The sequence below is a fragment of the Choloepus didactylus genome, chromosome 5 (genome assembly GCF_015220235.1).
Source record: "Choloepus didactylus isolate mChoDid1 chromosome 5, mChoDid1.pri, whole genome shotgun sequence".
NCBI lineage: Eukaryota > Metazoa > Chordata > Mammalia > Pilosa > Megalonychidae > Choloepus > Choloepus didactylus.
Genome location: NC_051311.1, coordinates 27,512,424 through 27,524,641, shown reverse-complemented (window position 1 = coordinate 27,524,641; position 12,218 = coordinate 27,512,424). Strand labels below are relative to the sequence as shown.

The following is a 12,218-nucleotide window of genomic DNA, read 5'->3' as shown; positions in this document are numbered from 1 at the left end:
TGCCAGGGAGATTTACACCCCTGGGAGTCATGTCCGACATAGGGGGGAGGGCAGTTACTTTACCTGCTGAGTGGGCTTAGAGAGAGAAAGAGGGCCATATCTGAGCAACAAAAGAGGTTCTCTGGGGGTGAGTCTTAGGCACAATTATAAGTATGCTTCACCTCTCTTTTGCAGTAACAAGCTTCATAAGGGCAAGCCCCAAAATTGAGGGCTTGGCCTATGATAGTGGTTGTCCCCAATGCTTATGAGAACATCAGTAATTCCCCAGGTGGTAAGTTTAATGTTTCCTTATTTTCCCCCAGACCCTCAAGGGGGCTTTACAAATAACTTTTTATTCTCTGCCCAAATTGGTCTGGGATGTATCAAGGTTTCACACTTACCTGTATAAACCATCCAAATCTCACCCCCTATTCAAGTTTCCATGTAATTCTAGTGTTTGTGTAATATGACCGTACCAGTTAAATTGTATAGCATGCTACAGAAAATATAGATTTTCCACCCAATAAACATCTCTTCCTTTGGTCTCACACAGAAGTTGAGGTTTTAAAACATAGTCAATATCATCCTTTTCCCTTTAGTCTGGTTTACCTTAGTCCTAATCAAGTCCGTTTCATTCTTATCTCTAATTGAAGTGTGATCTCTTTTTCAGCTTTTTTAACATTTTCTGTATGGGGTAATGCTGACAGTCATAGCTACCGAACTGTACCTTGAGTCTCAAGTGTCACACAGTTACCTGAAATTCCAGGGCCCAACCAGGTTATACACAAACAGCTCACCATCTCAGAATTTAGAGATAACCATTACAACTCATGAATAGATGTGACAGCTGTAAGAGCTTACAATCTAGGAACCTTTACCATAAGCCTTCCCCTGATAACCTATGCTCTCAGATTCAGTTCTCAGAATTTGCGTATTATAGTTAATCCATGTTAGTGAGGCATTATAATGTTTGTCTTTTCAATTCTGGCTTATTTCACTCAACATACTGTCCTCAAGGTCCATTCACCTAGTTTTATACCTCATAACTTTGTTTCTTCTTGCCACAGCTTAGCATTCCATTGTATGTGTACTCCATAGTTCACCACTCCATTTATCAGTAGATTTACCCTTAGGCCACCTCCATCCATTGTGAATCATTAATACTGCTGTCATAAACACCAGTGTGCAATGTCCACTCATGTTCCTGCTCTCAGTCCTTCCAAGAATATACCCAATAATGGGGTTGCCAGACCATATGGCAACCCCATAATTAGTTTCCTGTGGAACCACCACACTGCCCTCCAGCTGGGCTGTGCCATTCTATTTCCCCACTGTGCTTGTTTGTATATTTATGTCCCCCAGAAAATCATATTCTTTAATGCATTCTTCTAAGGGCAGACATATTAGTGTGGATTGGGTTGGAACCTATTGGTTCGGTGTCCATGGAGATATGACCCACCCAACTGTAGGTGATAACTCTGATTGGGTAATTTCCATGGAGGCGTGACCCCACCCATTCAGCATGGGCCTTGTTTAGTTTACTGGAGCACTGTATAAGCTCAAACAGAAGGAGCTCATTGCGAGCTGGAGCTGAGACAGACATTCTGAAGATGGCTGTTGGAAGCTGATGCAGACATTTTGGAGAATGCCATTTTGAAACGCAATCTAGGAGCAAGCAGACACCAGCCACTTCCTTTCCCAGCTAACAGAGGTTTTCTGGATGCTAATGGCCTTTCTCCAGTGAAGGTACCCTTTGTTTATGAACACTTTATGGCCTTGAGACTAACCTTGTAACCCAAGAAACCACCTTTTATAAAAGCCAGTCCATTTCTGGTGTTCTGTATTCTGTCAGCATTAACAAACTAGAACACCTGCCAACACAGGGAATAGATACATTGCGCTTTACACATTTTCTCCAGCACTTGTATCCTCTGTTTATTTTTTAAATAGTTTCATTCACACACCATATAATCCATCCTAAGTAAACAATCAATGATTCCTGGCATAATCACATAATTATGCATTTACCACCACAAACTATATGAGGATCTTTCCATTTCTGCTGCAAAGAAAAAGGAAAGGGAGAAAAAAAGAATAAAAATATAAGAGATAGAAGAAAAATAAAAATAAAATATATGAAAAGGTCAGACAACACCACCACCACCAAGAATCCCATATCACTCCCTTACATCCCCCTCTAATAGACATTTAGCTTTGGTATACTGTCGTTGTTACAATTAATGGAAGCATCTTAAATTGTTACCATTAACCATAGACTCTAGTTTGCATTGATTGTATTCTCCCCCTCTACCATCCGATTTTCAACACCTTGCAATGTTGACATTCATTTGTTTTCCCTCTTTTGAAAACATTCTCATATTTGTGCATTTACTCACCATCATTGACTACTCTAGTTTTTGCTAAGTTATACAATGCCACACTTCATCTTCTATCTTTCCTTCTGGCATCATGCATGCCCCAGCTTTCCTCTTTTAACCATACTCATACTCATCTTTGTTCAGAGTACTTAGAATGTTGTGCTAAATCAATCCTAATTGATTTAGGAGATTTGTTTGATTAATAATTAGTTGTTTCAATTCCTGTATCTCAGTTGAAGTGTAGTGGATGCTATAGTGGATAGTATTATGCTATCCATTCCATATCTGAATCTATATAATGCTGTACTCCTTCAGCATTAAATGTCTGATCTCTAACCTCTTTCTATCTCCTGATAACCTGTGTTCTCAACTCTCAAATTTTGCTCATCAATGTTAGTTCATATCAGTGAGACTATACAGTATCCATCCTTTTGTTTCTGGCTAATTTCATTCAACGTACTGTCTACTGTCTACCATTTTGTCTTTTGGATTTTATATGTCATATCTTATTTATTTTTATTTTTTTCTCTCTATTTTTACCCGTACTGATAGTCTTCATTACTACAGTCTTCTCCAATACTCTGTTTCCTGTCTTTTCCTATCTGCCTGTAGTGCTTTGGTATTTCCTGTAGTGCAGGTATCTTGTTCACAAACTCTCCCAGTGTCTGTTTGTCTGAAAATATTTAAAACTCTCCCTCATTTTTGAAGGACAGTTTTGCCAGATATAGAATTCTTGGTTGGCAGTTTCTTTCTGTATTTTAAATATATCATACCACTGCCTTCTTGCCTCCATGGTTTCTACTGAGAAATCCACATACAGTCTTATCGAGCTTCCTTTGTATGTGATGGATCGCTTTTCTCTTGCTGCTTTCAGGATTCCCTCTTTGTCTTTGACGTTTGACAATCTGATTATTAAGTGTCTTGGAGTTGGTCTACTCAGATCTATTCTGTTTCGGGTACACTGTGCTTCTTGGATCTTTTATGTCTTTTATGTGATTTTATGTCTTTCATTAGAGATGGGAAATTTTCATTGATTATTTCCTCCATTATTGTTTCTGCCCTTTTTCCCTTCTCTTTTCCTTCTGGGACACCCATGACATGTGTATTCGTGTGCTTCATGTTGTCATTCAGTTCCCTGACCCTGCTCATATTTTTTTCCATTCTTTTCCTTATCTGTTCTTTTGTGTGTAGGATTTTAGGTGTCCTGTCCTCTAATTCATGAATCATTTCTTCTCCCTCTTCAAATCTGCTATTGTGTGTCTCCATTTTTTTTTTCATTTCTTCTATTGTGCCTTTCATTCTCCTAAGTTCTGGCGATTGTTTTTCCAAACTTTTGAATTCTTCCTTATGTTCACCCGATGACTTCTTTATATCCTTCATCTCTTTTGTCATATCTTCCTTCAACTCATTGATTTGCTTTTTGAATTGATTTAGGAGATTTTTTTGATTAATAATTAGTTGTTTCAATTCTTGTATCTCAGTTGAAGGGTAAGTTTGTTCCATTGACTGGGCCATATCTTCATCTTTCCTAGTGTGATTTGCAATTTTTTTGTTGAGGCATCTGGTTTCCTTGATTACCCCAATCAGATTTTCCCAGACCAGGTGGACCCAGGTCTCAGGAGGAGGCTGTGTTTAATATCAGGTTTCCCTGAAAGTGGGACTCATCAAATTGTCAGACTTTCCCGTAAGGCCTCTAGGCTCTGTGCTTTTCCTATCCTGCCCAGCAGGTAGCACTTGTCAGCCCACAGCTCCCCACTGGCATGAAGAGGTGCGGTGTATTTAATTCTCAGTGGACTCCATCCCAGCCAAGGACTGAGGGTGTCAGAAGCCAAGCTTAAGCTGTGTCTGTTTTTTTTTCCCCCAGACCCTGGGGTCTGAATTCTCTGAGGGAGCATCACCGTTTTAGCTGGGCCCCACCCCACCCCCCTTTTTTTAGGGAAGATAAATTCTTTAGGGAATTATCTCTGCACTTGAGTTTTTCCTTTGACTATGTATCTTAACTCCACCCTTGCCTGGGTCAGTGCTGACAATTGAAAATGCCTGATACCTTCTCTAATGAGCTACTTAGAATAAGAGAAAAAAAAGAAAAAAGAAAAAGGTCCCTTTTTCAAAGCCAGTTCTCAGTCCCCTAGTTCACTAGTCAAGAATCAGAGCTGTTGCCTGGTTCTGTGTGTCCCTTTTCTTGGGACACAGCCCTTTTCCAGTATTCTGAGCTTAGCCGACTCCAAAAGCCTCTTTCTATTTATTTATATATTTTTTTTCCCATCAGCCCTGCCTCCTCTCTGCTGGGAGAAACCTCTGGGTTCCTTTCCTGCCTGCCCTGGGTTTATCTGTGCCAGTAGCTTGTATTCAGTAGACCAGATTTGTTAATTAAAACCACAATTGGAGTTTGGTTGAGCTGTTTTCCCTTGTTGCCTGCAGGGACTGCTTCTTCTCCCCACAGGGACATTTTCCAACTCAGCCTGCTGTGCCAGTCGGGGAGGGGTGCCAGCTCTGCAGCTTGGGGAGCTTTACTTACAGTTCTAAGCTGTAATTTCAGCCGTTCCACCCATTCCAGACTGGTGTATCATGTTGTCTGGTCACAGAAGTTCCCCTAACATTTGTTCCAGATTATTTACTAGTTGTTCCTGGCTATTTGCTGGTTGTTCTAGGGGACTAACTAAATTCCACATCTCCTTATGCTGTCATCTTGCCCCACCTCCAAGCCCCTAGTTTTAAACTTGTACTTATGAAGAAACTCACCATTCTAAGTGTCCCTCTTCTTCATGTCTTTCAAAAGTCTGGATGCTACATTTCAATAAATAACTTACTTCCTCCCACCTCCCCAAAATGGGATGTTGGAGAACTTTGTCAATTTTAAGCTCTTTTCCCACTCACAGCTATGTAATTCCGGGGGAAAGCAGCAGCTGGTCAAGGGAGCTGTTCTTCATGATGGGAAGCTGTTTCTGAGCCTTGACCTTGGATTTTGGCTTTTGGGTCCCTAGTAATGAACTTAAGAGCATGTCTTCTATAATTTATGTTCTTTAGTTCCTCAAGGCAGTAGTGGCATCTTGTTGATCTTGGCATCCCCAACACCCAGAATACACTTACAGTATGGAGCAGGTGCCCAATGTGTGCTTGTCAAAGAAAACTTCATTAGTTTCCCAGGTTGTACAATAGAATTCCTAATATGTGCTTGGCCTACTTCTCATGATTATTACAAAGATAAGATCAAATATTGGATATGGAAACTTTTTTTTTAAAGCATAGAAATTTGAAGTATTGTTTTGGGAATGCACCCCCCTCTCACATCCCTAATCCCCCTAGCCTAGCCCCAGTGCCAGATCTCTGCTGCCCAGATGAATTAGACACACCTCCATGGAGCACCTGATCCTCAGGATGGATCATGTACATTTAGGGATCTGCATCTGCTCCATGCAGTTTCCAACCCCTCCTGTTTTTCAACCATGACTGACATAGTGAATGAGACAGATTCATTAGAGAGCAAACAGACAGCAAACCTACTTTCACAGTTTGCTCTTCCCAACCCTGATAGGAACCCTTGGCACTTTTCTGGTCTCTTTTTCCAGATAATAAAAAGCACTCAACCTCTTTTAATTTAAAACGCTGCTTCTCCTCAGCTCAAGTCCTGTATCTGGCCAGCAGATCTGTGGTAAGGAACTGTGTGTGCGGATAGAGAAGGGTGATTTCTTTCTCTTTCTCCACCTCTTCTGCCACTTCACCACTGTTGTCTCAGGCTCCTCCAGGGCCAGAGGAAGGGATGGTAAGGTTGGAAAGCCTGTAGTTTACTGGTACAGCATGGGTGCCCTCTGGTGTGGCAGATTCCAAATAGCACTTTTTGGGAGTTCTTCAGAGACACCATCCCTGACCCAGCATTGCTGGAGAGCCCTCAGCTTTACTTCCTTCCGTGCAGAAGATGCCTCTGTAAGTTGGACAGTCATGATGGCTGCGGCCCCTTGGCTTCCACCAGCTTTCCCTTTTCTTGGGATCACCATCCCTCTCCAGGTAGTCTCGGGAGAAACACTTTCACGATGATCCAATAGGGCTCCCTTCCATGGCACCCACATCTGGCTAATGAAACTATAGATCAATCCTTTCCTTTGCCAAATGTGGGAAGCAGGCTGTCATCAGCACAGACGCCTCTCCGGGCTCTGCAGTCCAGGGCAGCCAGCCAGCTGCAGCCTGTCACCTTCAGACTTTTTGGTCGTGAGTCAGATACTATTCTGCATCCATAAAATAATGTGCCAAGCTCCCTGAATGGATCTTGAGGCCCGTCACTTGGTTTGAGGAAGGGGTAAGCATCCCCCATCCTCCCTTATGAAGAAAGGAAAATACACAGCACACTAACTGCTCTTCCCAAAAAAGTCCTCAGTGCTGGTCTCCTCCGTCCTTAGAGAACTTTAACTCACTCTCACGCAGCCTGGAGGTGAGTTATGGGCTAGCCTCACCAGACCTCTGTGGATGGTCTAGCGCCTCACTTTGAAATGTGGGGATTCTTGACTGTGACTTTGTTGGCCTTTGGGGCCTTCGCCTAAACTCGGACCCAACTTTCGAGCTGCCTTCGATGTTCACTTACGCAACTCTCAGCTGAGTGTTGGCCCAGGGGCCCTGCAGAAACATCTGGGAGAGAGACTAGTTCTTCAGGGACTCTCTAAATGAAAGGAACCAAAGTGATGGTGTGTAGGATGCACCTGAAAGGATGTTGTTGTCAAAGAAAAGCCAGGGATGGGGGTAGACTGTAGCAGGATATTTTAGTAAATAGATGATTACTTTCCAAAGTGTTTTTCAAAGTGTAAATCAAATGGGTTCCAACATTTACTCAATTGTTGGTTACATTTAGGGAGACTAGATGAACTGATTAAATGATCAGATTAACTAATACGTCAAGGGTGACACTTTCTCTACTTTGTTAAAACCACAAAAGCCTCAGTGGTTAAAACTTTGGTATTTTTGATGGCAGGATGATTTCACAGAGCTGATAAATCCAAACTAGAAGGGTGAAGATTGGGGGCTTTGAGAGCCTAGTGACCTCAGCTTTTACATCTGGGATCACCTCCACTCCCCCCATTTGGTCTAGAATCTTGGGGATTAGTGCAGAATGTGTACTATTTCCAGCAAAAGAGAAGGTGAAAGACAGCAGACCTTCCAACATACCTTCAACTCGATTTGGCTTCCACAACCCACACTTTGCTGTCTTGTGCGGCATTCTTTCTGTCTCTTGATAATAAATCATCCCTAAGTGGCATAGTTACCGCTCCAGAGCAGCTGTTTCCCTCATACCCTTGGGTGACGTTAATGTAGCTGCTTTAATTTTCAGTGGTGAGCACTGAAGTGGCAGAGACCGAAGAACTCATCACTGGTCATTTCTGCATGTGCTTCATCCCAGATCACTTCCAACCAAACCAGTTTTCTTCCAGAAATCTCCCAGGGCTTTACCTCCTCCCTGGTTTTCTTTGAAAAAATCTAGAAATGGAATTTAGTGCCTTTGACTCCTAAGTCACGCCCGTTCCTGTAGTCAGGGACCAAGTAGCCTGCAAGGAGTTAATGCTTGATTTCTGCCCAAGATGTCACTTAAGGAGGCGGGGTAGTCAAGGGGATAAACATTTACCCCAGAAGCCTTTCTCTGCTCCCCAACACTCATCTCCTCATCTCCTCCTCCCACCTCAAGGTCTGTCTTGTGAGACAAGGCTTTCCATTTGCAAAATATACCTGACAGTAGTGCTCTCTCCCCAGTGGCTCTGCCCCTCCCGGGGGATGTATAGAACAGTGAGAAGGGGTTTCCATTGGAGGATGCTGCTGGCATTTAGTGCCTGTGGGGCCACCCTGCATTGCCTGGGACAGTCCTTCCTCACAAAGAATTACCCTGCCAAAAATGTCGATAAAACCACTCAAGGAATACTGCATTAGATCAAAACCCTGCCATGCTGTTGGAAAGGTGAAACCCAGTCATGTGAAGATTTTACCCTAACTTCTATGAGGTGGTAAATTAGCACGAATTTAGGGTAATAGCAGTGAGAGCCGACTAAGGCATAGCAGGCAAGAGGAGCGTGTGTGCAAAGACACTGTGGGACACACTCGTGTGCTTGAAGGACCATGAATGGACAAGTCAGGTTAGCCTGAAGGAAGACCCCCTAATGATGGGGTTCCTAACAGTGGCAGGGGGTGGAAGGGGGGAGACGTTTGTAGTCACGGGCTTTGCTCAACATCCACCAAACCACCTTTTAAAATTCAGACCTGGTCACGCCACTCCATTGTGCCTAAAATTCTTCTATAGCTTCTATTCCCTCTTAGGATAGAGGCTAAAATCCTTAATGTGTCTTTTAATTAAAATAACCACACATCACAACTTTCCTGAGTCAGCCCCTCTTTTATACCTACTGTCCCAACATTATTACTACTGTCCCCTTGCTTTCTCAGAAATGTCCTGGTTTGGATATATTATATGATCACCCTACTTTTAAGGCCATACCATCTGATTCCTACTTAACTCCCGAACCCCTCCTCTTATCACTCCCCCTTCATTCTGTACCATACTTCTGCATACTTTTTCCTCTGACTGGAATACCATGCCCTCCCCACCATACACACCCCCGGTCCTCTAGTTAAACACTGTCACATTCTCCCATATTGGCTCAGATGCTGTTGCCCCAGGAAAGCCTGCCTGACCCCTCCACCCCCGAACCCGGTCTCCTTAGCATCTCGTTTTTCCTTGCTGAGGGGAAAATGAGCTCTCACATGTAGCGAGTGTTAGGGAGAGTTTACTGCTAGGCAAGGCCGGGAAAACCCCACCCAATACAGAAGGTGTAGGTTTTATGGGATGGAGCCAGGATAATTATGAAAGACTATAGCTCAGAGGCAAATAGTTTAAAGCATTGAGTATTGACCTATAGTAGGTGTTTAGAGGAAGAACAGCCCCTGGCTATACTGTCTTTCCAACCAAAGGCAAGGATGCAATTTACAAAGGGAAAACTCACCAGCCTTTTTGGTTCAGCATTGGATGTTTACAGTGGCGTTCAGAGTGGGCCCATGACTGAACCCAAAGTCTATCTGATTTTCAGGAACTGTGGGAACCCATCAGATCTGTTGAGTCCGGATAGTAGAGTTGAGTCACAGACCACAAACAGTCACAGTTTCACTGTCAGGCTATTTTACTGCTGATTCTGACCAGTTTTTCAAGAAGTTGCTCTGTTCCCTTTGTCTGGGACCCTGACTGCTTGTTATCGCACAAATTCTCATATCCACCAGGCTCAGCTTTAAATTCTCATTTACTAAAAGGTTTCATCACCCTGTTGTAGAACTGTTTTTTTTTTATGACACTTTTCTTAATTTGTAATTATATTCAGAGAGATTAATTGATTAATATCTGCTTCCCCCACCAAAATGTTTTCCTCACAATTGTATTCCTGGAGCACAGCATTGTACCTAACATCTAGTAAGTATTTTCTAAATATTTGTTCAGTGAGCAAATGAAAAGACCTTGATTCTACTTCTTCTAAGCCTGACCCTGTCTGGGAGACTTTAGTCTGTCAAACTCTGTAGCAAACATTAGTTGCCTACCCAATACCCATCCTTCCTTTCTACCTTAGTAACAGAACTCCCATTTCATTTGAGGGAGCAACGTGCCCAGCTTCCGTTGTAGCTAGCAATGGCCATGGCTTGGTTCTGGCCAGTGACACTTCAGTTTAATGCTGCTTGCCAGAGAGTTCTGGGAAAATTTTGCTTTCCTGATTTAAGTGCTGCTCTCTCCTCCTTGTTACTTCTTCTTCCCACTTGGAAAGCAAACATAGGAGTTAAAAGTGGAATAACCATCTTGCCTCGAAGAGGACTAATGCTACACTCAATATGGCAAAGCAGGCAGTTGGAGGAAGTCTGGGACCAATGGTGTTGAATTGCTGAGCCTAGTCTGAACTGCCTACCTCTTGACTTCTTTATTTCCTGAGAAGAATAGAATCCTAACTGGTTGAATCACTAATGTTGGGTTTCTGTTAACAACAGCCAAACTCAATCCTGACTGAAACAAGTGAATTAAAAACTAGGTAGTGATCTCTGTGAGACCAAGGGAAGAGATGTTTATTTGGTACAAGATATATATCTTTTACAGCACACTAAATAATTTAACTTGTATGGGAAGTTTATTCAGACACCATAATTACATGGAACTTTGAATAGGAAGTGAGATCTAGTAGGTTTGTACAGGTTAGTGTGAAATAGTGATACATCCCAAAGTAATTCGGGCAGAGAATAAAAATATATTTGCAAGGCCCCCCTGAGCAGCTTGGGAAAAATACAGAAATGTTGGACATCCCCACTTGGGTTATTGCTGATATTCTCACAAACATTGGGGACTGACAATTTGGTATGCCTGCCCCTCAATCTTGGGGCTTGCCCTTATGAGGCTTGTTACTGCAAAGGAGAGGCTAAGCCTACTTATAATTGTGCCTAAAGGTCTCCCCCAGAGAACCTCTTTGTTGCTCAGATGTGGTCCTCTCTTTAGCTAAGCCAACTCAGCAGGTGAATTCATTGCCCAAACCCCTACATGGGACCTTACTCCCAAGGGTGGAAAATTCCCTGGTGACGCAGGATCTGACTCCTGGGGATGAGCCTGGACCCTGCATTATGGGATTGAGAAAATCTTCTTGATCAAAAGGGAAACTAAAATAAAACAAAATAAAGTTTCAGTGGCTGAGAGATTTCAAATGGAGTCAAGAGGTCACTCTGGAGGGCATTCTTGTGCACTGTATACATATCTCTTTTTAGGTTTTAGTGTACTGGAATAGCTAGAAGAAAATACCTGAAACTGTCGAACTGCAACCCAGTAGCCTTGATTCTTGACGACGACTGGATAAGTATGTATCTTACATGGTGTGACTGTGTGACTGTGAAAACCTTTTGGCTCACACTCCCTTTATCCAGTGTATGGATGGATGAGTAGAAAAATGGGGAAAAAAAACTAAATGAAAAATAGTGTGGGATGGGGGGGAGATGGAATGATTTGGATGTCCTTTTTTACTTTTATTTTTTATTCCTATTTTTATTTTTGGTGTAAGGAGAATGTTCAAAAATTGCAGTGATGAATGCACGACTATTTGATGGTACTGTGAACAGTTGATTGTACATCATGGATGTTTGTGTGGAATGTGAATATATCTCAATAAAACTGAATTAAAAAAAAAACTAGGTAGTAAAACTTAGGAAGAAATAGGCAGTTTCACTATGGAAACTTCTCTTCCTTTTTATTGTTCACACTCTGTCTTTCCAACTTTGCAAATGACATCTAATACCTTGTGTTTTGGTTGAGAAGATGGACCATACTCAATAAAAAAGTAAATGGAAAATAAACTCAAATGGGGGCACTTTGTAAGTCAGATAAGCATTATTTTTCCCTCCCACACACACAGCAAGATGGCTCGGCAATTTCTGAAATGGTTTATGATTATGCAACCTAATGGAAATGCACTCTTCTGACATAATCATCTACTTCCATCTCATGGAACAACTTCAGTTTATCTATTTCCCCCAAATTGGTTCCCACACTATAGAGCTGTGTCAGAAAGAAGAACCATGGAAAAAATGGGTTTTTAAAAATCTACAACATACGGAGAAGGAAAAATCAATTACCCTCTTTTCTTCCAGTTGAAGATTTTATGATTAACATAGAACACTAGCAACAAAAAGGAAAACTAGTAGTTCTTTCTTTTGCTTTTTCAATCAAAAGTATTAGCTGGGTATTATCTATCATTTCCTGAAAGTCTGACTGCTTTCTGTATATTCACACCAATTTATAATGTTTTTGATAAGTTTCATTACACAGGAATTTCAGAATAAAAATACTGTACAAAGAAATGTTTGGAGAGAGTTCTG

The 12,218-nt window shown here is 42.0% G+C and overlaps 1 long non-coding RNA gene across 1 annotated transcript in view; it reads left to right on the top strand.

Annotated features, from left to right (window-relative positions):
• Positions 1–12,218, top strand: part of LOC119533850 — a 41,715-nt gene that overhangs the window by 11,999 nt on the left and 17,498 nt on the right. The gene's annotated exons all lie outside the window — the stretch shown is intronic.